General features: G+C 31.5%; 1 pseudogene; it reads right to left on the bottom strand.

The window, feature by feature from the left end:
* Positions 1-4,066: 4,066 nt before the first annotated feature.
* On the bottom strand, positions 4,067-9,951 carry LOC130809102 (uncharacterized; annotated as a pseudogene).
* Positions 9,952-10,476: the final 525 nt, after the last annotated feature.

Below are 10,476 nucleotides of genomic sequence, written 5' to 3'. Positions count from 1 at the left end.
TTATATTCCCTAATACGTCTCTACATACAAGAGCTCTTTAGGCTAGGAGTATAGATGAATTTGCCTGCAACGCTGGATGACATGCTCTTCTTATACCAAGCGTTGAATATTCCACTTTAATTAAAAAGTGGTTGAGATTGCACACGATATCTCTTGTCATACTAGCTCTGATACCATATCAAGAACCAACTTAACAAAAAATTTAAGCTAATAGTTAATGCCATATGATATGTCATACACTAACAATCGTACTAGAAAAAATGACTATCGAGTTAATTTTATTTATACTAAATGTTTAAATATCTAATCTAAATGAGGGTTCGATCTGCTCTATATTAGTGAATTCGTGACAGAGTTATGAATCTATCATAATGGTATTCCTATTGAGAAAAATGGTCCATAAGTATGGAGGGGCCAAGCTATAAGGGTTGAATGGTTGGTTTTCAATAGGTCATAAATAGGACCAGTATAAATATTCGCCAACATCTATTTATGTAATGTTTGAAAAGGGGAACATTGATTATGTAACTATCCATTTCACAGCTCAGAAACCAATAAACCTTATTAATATTTCATTTTCATCTGGCGAGTACGAGTACTGAATACTGAATACTGATCATCTTCTCCTATGGTGCCAATATATACAACTTACCCTTTTATTTCTTTCTTTACATTACAACACTTAATTTTCACATGTGAATATGGCCCATTTCTAACACCAAGCTCTTACTCCCTTCCTCCTACTCTATTTGTCTCATTTTCAATTTTAGGTTATTCTTTAATTAAAAATAGATTATACTGTATTTATTTTATTGTTAGAATATATAACATATTTTAGAGTCTTAATCGTTAGTTTAAACTTTTGGACGAATTGGTTTTTTGACATAGTATCAGAGCTTATGTTAATGGTTGATGTTTTAGAATTTGTTATATACTCCAACATTTATCTCATCCTTACACACTACAACATAATTTACTTTTAGTGGGATAATTTCTAATGGTATATGTAGTGGATTTAGTGACATTTATTAGACCTTTTAGCAATATAATAAAAAATCATATTAAATTTTTTTGCGATATAGGATCTAGTGACATTTCATATATGCAATTATAGACTATAATAACAATTATATATGTCACTAAAGGCCAAATAAAGTGTCATTAATCACTTTATTGTGAAATTTAAAATAAAAACCCAAAATTTTTACATAAAAAATATGAATTGGTGACATTTAATTAATGTAACTAAATCCTATATCGCGAAAAGTTAATTTGTTGTAGTGACATTTTAAATCCCTTCTAATATCATCGACATTATCATTATCAATTTTTCACATTCCTTTAATGTACACCGTACCCTATTCTTTATTTACTATTGATGCGAATACAAAAAGACAGACTAATATATTATATTCAAATTTCTTTATTTTTTTTAATTTTGAAGGGTACTAGAGTACTTGACTGTATTGCAGCTTGAATTAAATTAGTCCATCAAAGACAATATTGGTAGCCCATTGATGAATAAATGAATTGGACCAAGTTGCATGGAGGATTTACATGGTTGATTTTCATGAAACAAAGGTGTAAAGTTCCAAACATAAAGAGCCAAAAAAAGGGTCCCAGGACCCATCTTAGTTATATCTCAATACCTTACTATAATGGTGAAAAATCTAATAAAAAAGTTTCCATACCATGCAATTGTTAAAGCTCTAAATTTCAGGTTGTCCTTTATATGGAATTTATTATTCAGTTTTGAATTGGATACACACGTTTGTCTACTCACTCTTACTCCACATCATTCACTACACCAACTGCCTACTATTACTACGAGTTTAATTTTAGCTTTCTTATAAATTTTTCTGCTTCTATAAATAACATTCTTAATGTTGTGACAATTAATACTTTTTTTAACATTAGACAATTAATTAATCAACAATTTAATCATTGACTCTTAACTACTTATGAGATATTTTTTGTTAGAGGAGGTTGCAAAATTCTAAATAAAGAGGAGAATAGGGGAATATGCTGATGTATTTGCATTAATTCTCTAAATTTAAGATCTCAAGAGGCTTCATATAATATTATACGGTGAATAGAATATAAGTATTATAAGGTAGAAAGTATGTTTTTGTTTTAAATCAACAGCAATTTGCTAGACACTTCGTAAGTTTGCATTGTATATATTCGAACACTTTTGACATGCTACTGACATTTGTTCATATATTTTCGCCAAATTAATTTGCATTGGTATAATCATTTTTCACTTTATACACTCTCTTTGTTTCACTTTGATTTGCCCATTTGAATGAAATTATACAATATAGTATATACACTCATATATGAATAAAAAGAAGGAAAACGACTAAAATCAAACAAATGAGTAATAATCAGAAATCTATTATAGCGTTAGGAAATTATTTTCATATTTCGCTTCAAGCTCAAAAAAATTGGAGACGGCACTAATAAGCTTTAGTTCAATATTTTATTGGGAGAACTAAGTATATTAGCTTGTTTTTTTAAGGATTCGCAATTCCTCGTACCCTTTGTAAGTCGCATACACATTCAAGTGTTTGAGCGAATTTCGAGTATAATACATCAAGTGGAATGTCCAAAGCTAAGAAAAGTATATGAATAGAGTCGGTTGACTTGAGCTTTGTGGTTAAAAAAAATGTATAGTAGAGATATCACAATAGAGAGAGTCCAATTGCATTGGGTGATTACAATTTGTGGAAGTTTGTGAAATGTTCCAAGATATCATGATGGTTTTAGGAAGTCGTGGAGAGATCCCAAGAAAATAGTTGTGATCTAAGTAGAATAATGAATGAATGGTTCCTTCCACAAATCTGATCACAACTAGAACCGTGATTTTAGTAGTTCTTCAGAAAGATGAAGGTGACAAGCTCTACTTTATACGCCCTCTCATTCTCAAACAATTAGTCTTATTTTTCTTTTTAGTTAATTTTTTTATTTTTTATCCATTTATTTTACTTGCATTTTATTTACACATTTCTCTCATTATCCTACAAAGTATACTTCTTCTGTTTTAAAATACTTATACCATTTGACTTTTCACGCAGTCTAATACACAAATTCAATTCTTAATATCTCTAATTATGTATAAGGAGTAAAAATTAAAAAAATTAATATTAATAATCTTTGTATTAAGTAAAATCAAACAAGATCCCACTTAACTATGTTTTAACTTGTAGATTAAAAATTAGTAACAAATTAAAGGTGATGAATAAATAATGTATTATCTTGTAATGGTGCAAATAATTTAGAATAGAGGAAGTACCCTTTTTTACTTGTATCTTTTTTAAAATAAATTAACAAATTTATATTATACTGCCAATTTTTTTTAATATTTATATTTATTTTTTGTGTTTTATTGGTGCTATCTTATTTTTAATAGTTTTTAATTTTGGATATATTAGGCAAATATATAGAGTCAAAATAATTGACTTTTTTTCAAAACGGATCACAATAGAAAAGCTTCAGCTTTATGTATTGAAAATGCTTGTTTGCTATTGACTTCATTTAGTCTACCTGATTTTAAAGTTCTCATAATTTATCTTGTTTTATGTAAACAATTTGCTAGTATATTGACTATTTAGCTGCTAGAGTTTAAAATCCTAACTTTGTCCCTACCCCTCACACGATAGCCCTTTAGGCTAGAAATTTGAATGTAACACAAACTAGTGATCTTTTTGTCATGTTGACTTTTATCTCATATTAAAAAACCAACTGAAATAAACGTTTAAGTTAGTGATTAAGCTCCCAAAATATGCTAATACCATATAGAAGTATACTCTAATAGTCTAATAAGTTGTTGTCTTTTAACAAACTAGTTATGGAGCCGCGTGCTTCACACTCGGTCCCCCAAGTCATACTATCAGATTGATGTAATGACGGCATGCGAAATCTTGGTAAAACAAATCGTGTGGAGAAAGCTATGTACAATAGACATTGCAAGTTTGTCAAAACAATAATTTAAGAAAGATACTATTAGATTTGATGATGATATGCGAAATCCTGGTAAACCGAATCATGTGTGGAATAATATGTGTAACAGATATTGGAAATTTGTGAAAATAAAAACTTAAGCAAGCACCAATTCCAACAGAAAGAAGTAAAGGCATGTACTATGCAAATTACAAAGCAATGATGTATGAACTTGAAAGACGATTCTACAATGACATGAAACTCATTTGGATTAAAGTGTAGTATCATTCTTTAGTGTCGTAAGCAGCTATGTTTGAGGTTCACATTCAGGACTATAGAGGCGAACCAGAAGAGCCGTGGTTGAGCTTACAGAAACAGCCCCACAAGCTGGCCATCTTAGTCTTCTAGGAATTGTTACTCTGGGTCCTGCCAGACATATGTATAATCATAATCCGCACCAAAAGAATCAACAATAGTAAACAAAAGCCAAGAACAAAAATGTACCATAGGAAATTTCCAGTACTTGCAATAGTACTCATTATAAGTTATAACTAATAATATAAAATGAAAATGAATGATCAGACAACTTTTTGCACTATAATCTGCCCATCAACAATTGGTTTCTGTTCATAAATGATATGATAATTGAAATCTGCAATAGGAGTGTATGAACATTGATTTTTCTAGTACAAGTCAAGTTATTAGAATTTGGTGGAAAAGGAAGAGGCTCAGGGGAATAAAATGGATGAATAGGCAAGTGCGAATGGATGAGAAGGAAATCAAAGGGATTTGTTTGTCTTCAACAGGAGGGTTGCTAATTCAGACTCAAGTCTACTGTTCTTTTGGGCATACATAGCAAGAGTGTTAATAACTTGGGCTGCTAAAACATCACGACGATAAAGAAGAAAGTGTGGAATGGCTTACAAGGTTAAATTTTCTGTCTTTGCTTGAGCTGAAATAAGTTTGAAATTGAACAATTTTCAAATTCATAAGCTATGAATATTCAAATTCAAAACAAAGAAATTGTATGAAATCTGAACTACCAATAGGTAATTCTACAATACAGTAACATCATAGATCATTTGAAGGCTATATCCTAGATTTACTTGTTAACCAGACATGCAATTCAAGTTGCCTAGCAGATGACACCGACATTCACTAATCACTCTCAAGCGCTAATTTCCGGTTTCAAATTACTCTTTACAGGAATAATTATGTTCGTTCTTAAACAATGATTAGTATCAAACGAAAGAATGACAACAAATTCGTTAGCAAAGGTAAAAGGAATACTTGCCCTATTAAATAAAGCATTATGCACATTCAATGTATTAAATCAGCTACTAACAAAAAAGGCACAATTTCGACAAAATAGGAAAAGATTATTTCAACCAAAACAAACACTGACCATAATGTACTCCACACAAGATCCAGAAACCCATAGCTCCACCAACTGTAAAAAATATCAGCAGTCTGTCTCATTAATCTCGAGCATGGCTTTGCATCTGATCGCATGAGCTCACCATCAGACCATCCAAGTGCTCGTCTCAATGCCATCAATTATAGATCAGTTACTTATTTCAATCTTTTAAACCAAACTCACAGCTTGAATACTTCTCAATGTTTTGTCTGTCAAAACATTTACTAAAAAAATTTCATTTTGAGCTCACTGAACGGATACTACGGCACCGAATAATGCATAAGGACACATAGCCTCATAATTAAAAATTCTAGTGTTGAATTGGTATATCAACATAATTAAATCTTAAATATCAATTGGGATCGGCTAGATGAATTATTATTAATCAACCAATATTAATTAACGATCATTAATAAAGTGGCAGCAAAAACAGGCTAACAACCACTGTATAATAATTATGAAAAACCAAAGACAATCCAAAACCAAACCCTTAATTTTCATCCAAAAACCAAAAGAAAATCCAAAGTCCAAACCCAAAACCTTAATTTTCATTTAAAACTAAACGAAAATAAATAGGAACCTAAATTAACAAAAATCACTATTTTTCGTGCCAAATAAAAAAAACCCAAAAAAAAGTAAACGAAAATAAATTGTACCCTAAATTAACAAAAATCACTATTTTTCATGCCAAATCCAATCAACAAAAATCAAATTAAAAAATCACTATTTTTCATGCCAAATCCATCTTGATCAACACGATATTAACTTTTGAATCTTCATTGGAGAACACAATTACTTTAAAAAATATTCATCACGTAAATGCAAATCAAGTTCAACTAGTCCAAACATTACCTAAACAGGCATAGAAAAAAGTAATACTGCATTGTCCGAAGTCCAAAGAGTCAAGTTGTCTCGCAGAAGCTGCATGATCAATGTGCTATCCTTGTATGACTCCTCTCCCAATGTGTCGAGTTCAGAGCTAGCCTAATCAAAAGCATACAGTGTACCAGAGTTAGCTGCAAGTCTAACAGCACACATACACATAAACTCTAGGCCAATGAGTGACCTCAGAAAAGAGTTAAAAAGGCAAGTGAATTTAGATGCTCATCCATGCCAAAAACATTGTTCTCTTTGTAGCTGTTTTCTACAAATGCTTATGTTTTAAACATAACCATTATATCTTCATGATTGAGCTTAAAAGATGCATAATTCAATTGCCTCCCAAACGTAGGCGCAAAATGAACTCGACTTGCTATACTAATAGGGTATGCTTCTACCTTTTCAACAAGCTTTCAACCTCTTCATCTGTCACTTGCCCTTCAAATACCGCCTTACTGATCCCTTCTGATGGCTGCTCATATTCCAACAAAATCAATTCAAACCCCACTATTGATCACAATCAAACAATCAATTTTTTTGAATCTAAAAACCCATTTGTTAAAAATAATACCCATTAATAGTGCGGTTTCCTCACCGGAGTTCCACGGTAGCTACCCAAAAAGAGAACCTGAGCTAAGATGCGCAGGAAGGTGTCTAGTAGACCGAATTTTTGGTGGCCAAAAATCTGCATATTACTTCTGCTTCTACTTCAACAGAGATGGAACTCAAATGTACTGATGAACTCAGACCTTCAAACTGAATTGAACTGAATCTATCTAGTGTAAAATAATCGGAGCCTTTAAAACTATTGTGTATTTTGTGCCGCCTGTGATTTCACTGAATACACAAATCAAATCCCAATCATCCAAATATTAGTGCTGCTATTTTATACTCTTTCATCCATGTAAATTTGCTATTTAAAACCCATGCTAAAGGGAAATGTAATTGTCAATAGCAAACTCCCACAAAGTAATACTCAGTCCATTTCATTTTTTATCTTTTTTTTTTGATTGCAATACAAACTTGAAACTCAAATATCATGGACTCTATGATGTGTGCGAAAATTTAAAAGGTCATCCGAAAATTCACATCAAAACATATCATGAATATATTTTTCGGATCAATTAAAAAAAATAAAAAGAGAATTATAATCAACTTATATAATCATCTCAACAAAGCCAAAACCGAAAACTATGCTCAATTCAAGTACTAAAGTAACCTAATTGGTAATCAGCAAACTGCAATCAATTTAAAAAGTAATAAATTTAGTTCCTATTTAAGCCCGTATTACTCCAGGAATTATGGTGATTTCTCCGAATAATCGTGAATCAAAATTCAACAAAACATCCTAATACACGAAAGAGAGTAACCATCTACAGAAATTATAAAATACACAATATTTAGAATTGAATTTTTAATAAAATAACGACTAAAACTTACTTGAGAAGCTATTGTAGTAGTAACCATTGATCTTCAACTGATACAACTACATAATTCCAGAAAATTTGATCTGTGTATATTCAGCTACACTAAAACCCAAATCCAAAAATAAATTTCAACCCCAAAAACACTTTTCAGCAGCTTTTTATGCAATTCCAAAATAACCCATCATCACTAAGCTTGATAATATCCCTTTTCTGACATTTTTAAAACTAAAAAAAAAAACACAAATCTATTCTTACTCCTAATAAGTCTAGCAAGTTTGGGAACTTGGCTTTTAAAACATTATTTAAAAAGGTCTATGGATTTACACTTTAACACATATCAACTCTAAGAAAGCTTGTAAAAATGACAGTATACAGTAATGGATTTACACTTAACACATACCAACAGAAAAATAAGAAATCCCTAATCTTTAAAATAAGCACAGTTGTGTGTATCATATATTTGGTCCGTGACAAACAGATGCTTCACCGAGTAATGCTTTCAACTGCTCAGTTAAATATATCAACGGTAAAAATATACTTTCAAAGTTTCATTTAGTGTGCATCTCAAACTAAACACCCAAAGCAGTCACTGAAAGAAACTTGTTCGGCTCCAAAAATTAGAAAGCCGAATCAGCAAAATGCAAGACCTATATATTTATCCGTCTGATCTGACAACCTTTTAAGGAATTGAGAAAAATTTTATGATTCAACGTGGCTAGCTAGAATTGGATCAACAGAGCAAAGATATATAGAGGCAGATTTAAGAAAGCATTCAGTTCATACGTGAAGTTATTTGATGACAATGTGATAGGCATGCCTTCCTGGATTACTGTTGCCGAGTAAAGAAAAAGATTTTAATTAAACTAGTCACTCAAATTAAGAGATTGATAACGTTTCAGGTATAATGAACAATTGGTCCAAGAATATATGTTGTATAAATAAGATTAAAACAATCAGGTTTTTTCTCCCTTTAGGCAACAATGTTTTCGAGCGAAAATGATCTCAGCTCTGGTAATCCATGGTCTATGTATCACCCAATCTATCATATACTAACGCTACATTCTGTCCTAAACTTTATTAGGAACAAGTACCTAAAGTTTAAGAATTAACTACAAATTATATTAGGAATAAATACCTGAAGTTTATTTAAAGTGGCAGATAATGAATTGAATATCCATAAAACGAAGAAAGCATCCAACAACGCCACAGGAAGAACCAAAAACAGTCTAGCTTTTCCTAAAAGATCACTGATGGTACCAACATTTTCCACCGACTCAAGGGTTGCTCCAAGCATGATGACCTTAGATGTGATACCACCAAGTGTAGGTCTAATAACACCATAGCCCATCCACACCATAAGGATGACTAAACGTGAAACAGTACACTTGATTGTACCAAAGGTTACTGCCCATGCAGTAATACCAATTGGCCTTACTCCAATTTTGTTGAATTCAGCATAGTCAATATACAAGAAGGCCATCTCAAACATTCCCAATGTTATAATTAAGTTACTACAGTTCTACATGTCAATTAAATGCAAACAATCCAATAACAACAAGATCTCAACTTAACGCAAAATCTCAAAAACAATGACAACTAAAAATCTCAATTAAATTGGAAAAAAAAAAAAAGAACAGCATAAGTAACAATCCAATAACAACTAACTATAAACAATCCAATCTTATCAGCAATAAATTGGAATATCAGGTAAAAAAGCTATTTCATTGAATTGAAAATAACATAAATAACAAACAATCCAATAACAAATAAGTATAAACAATCCAATCTCATTAGCAACAAATTGGAATTCTAGGTAAAAGAAAAAACTATTCTATTATATTGCAAAAACACTAAACAATTCAATCTCAACAGCAACAAATTGGAATTCCAGTGAAAAAAAAATTCTAGTAAATTGTAAAAAAAAAAAAAAGGAACAAGATCAGAATGAAGCATCTCAATTAAATGCAAACATTGTAAGGGGAAATGAATTGAAATGGCATGAAAGCGAGCTCAATTAAATGCAGAAATGAAAAGACTAACCTTCAATAAGCAGTTAAATGTGGGGTATTAACCAAGAGGTATGACAGGAAAGCAAGCTCAATTAAATGCAATAAATAAGGAGCTGGAGGCGTCATCCTTGAGCGGTGGGAGGAACTAATTAGCCGCCCAGAAAACATGCAGAGCTCCTTTGAGCTGCTAGAATTAAATAAGGATAGAAGATGAGAGCTGGTAGGAGGAAAAAGAATCACCATAAAGATTTTGTTGCTGTTGGGTATTAACCAAGAGGTATGACTGGAGCTGTGTTGAATAGCATGAGCTGGCACATAAAAGGTGAAATGGCATGGCAAGTGGCAGATAGCACTTAAAGTGCTGACATGGCAAGATAGGTGGCGAAAATACTTTTCATCAAGGGGATGATGAACACTGAACAGTACTCTTGCTTTGCATATTTTTTATAGTAAGAGGATAAATGGCTGATTTAAAGGGTGTTCGGTAAAAAAGTGAATTGAGTGATTTTTAGTTTGTTGAAGGATTAGCTTGTTAGATTGGTCGAATAACTTAAAAAAATATTTAATAATTGAACTGATTGAAACAAATTATTAAAATCAATTAATTATTTTATTACCGGCTAGAAAATCCATTAGTGGGTTGCTTAATTCTTTCGTACTCGCAACATCTGAATCGAAGTGATCATATTCATATGTATACTAACTAGATTACTAATTGGAGTGGCTACAATGTGAAATTCACAAACTTCACGTCATCTGCTCGCGTAAGCAACATATAGATATGACAGAGCGCAAGGCTCAA

This window comes from Amaranthus tricolor, chromosome 3, assembly GCF_026212465.1.
Source record: "Amaranthus tricolor cultivar Red isolate AtriRed21 chromosome 3, ASM2621246v1, whole genome shotgun sequence".
Lineage (NCBI taxonomy): Eukaryota > Viridiplantae > Streptophyta > Magnoliopsida > Caryophyllales > Amaranthaceae > Amaranthus > Amaranthus tricolor.
Note: the sequence above shows the minus strand (reverse complement) of the source record. Positions and strands in the feature narration are given on the sequence as shown.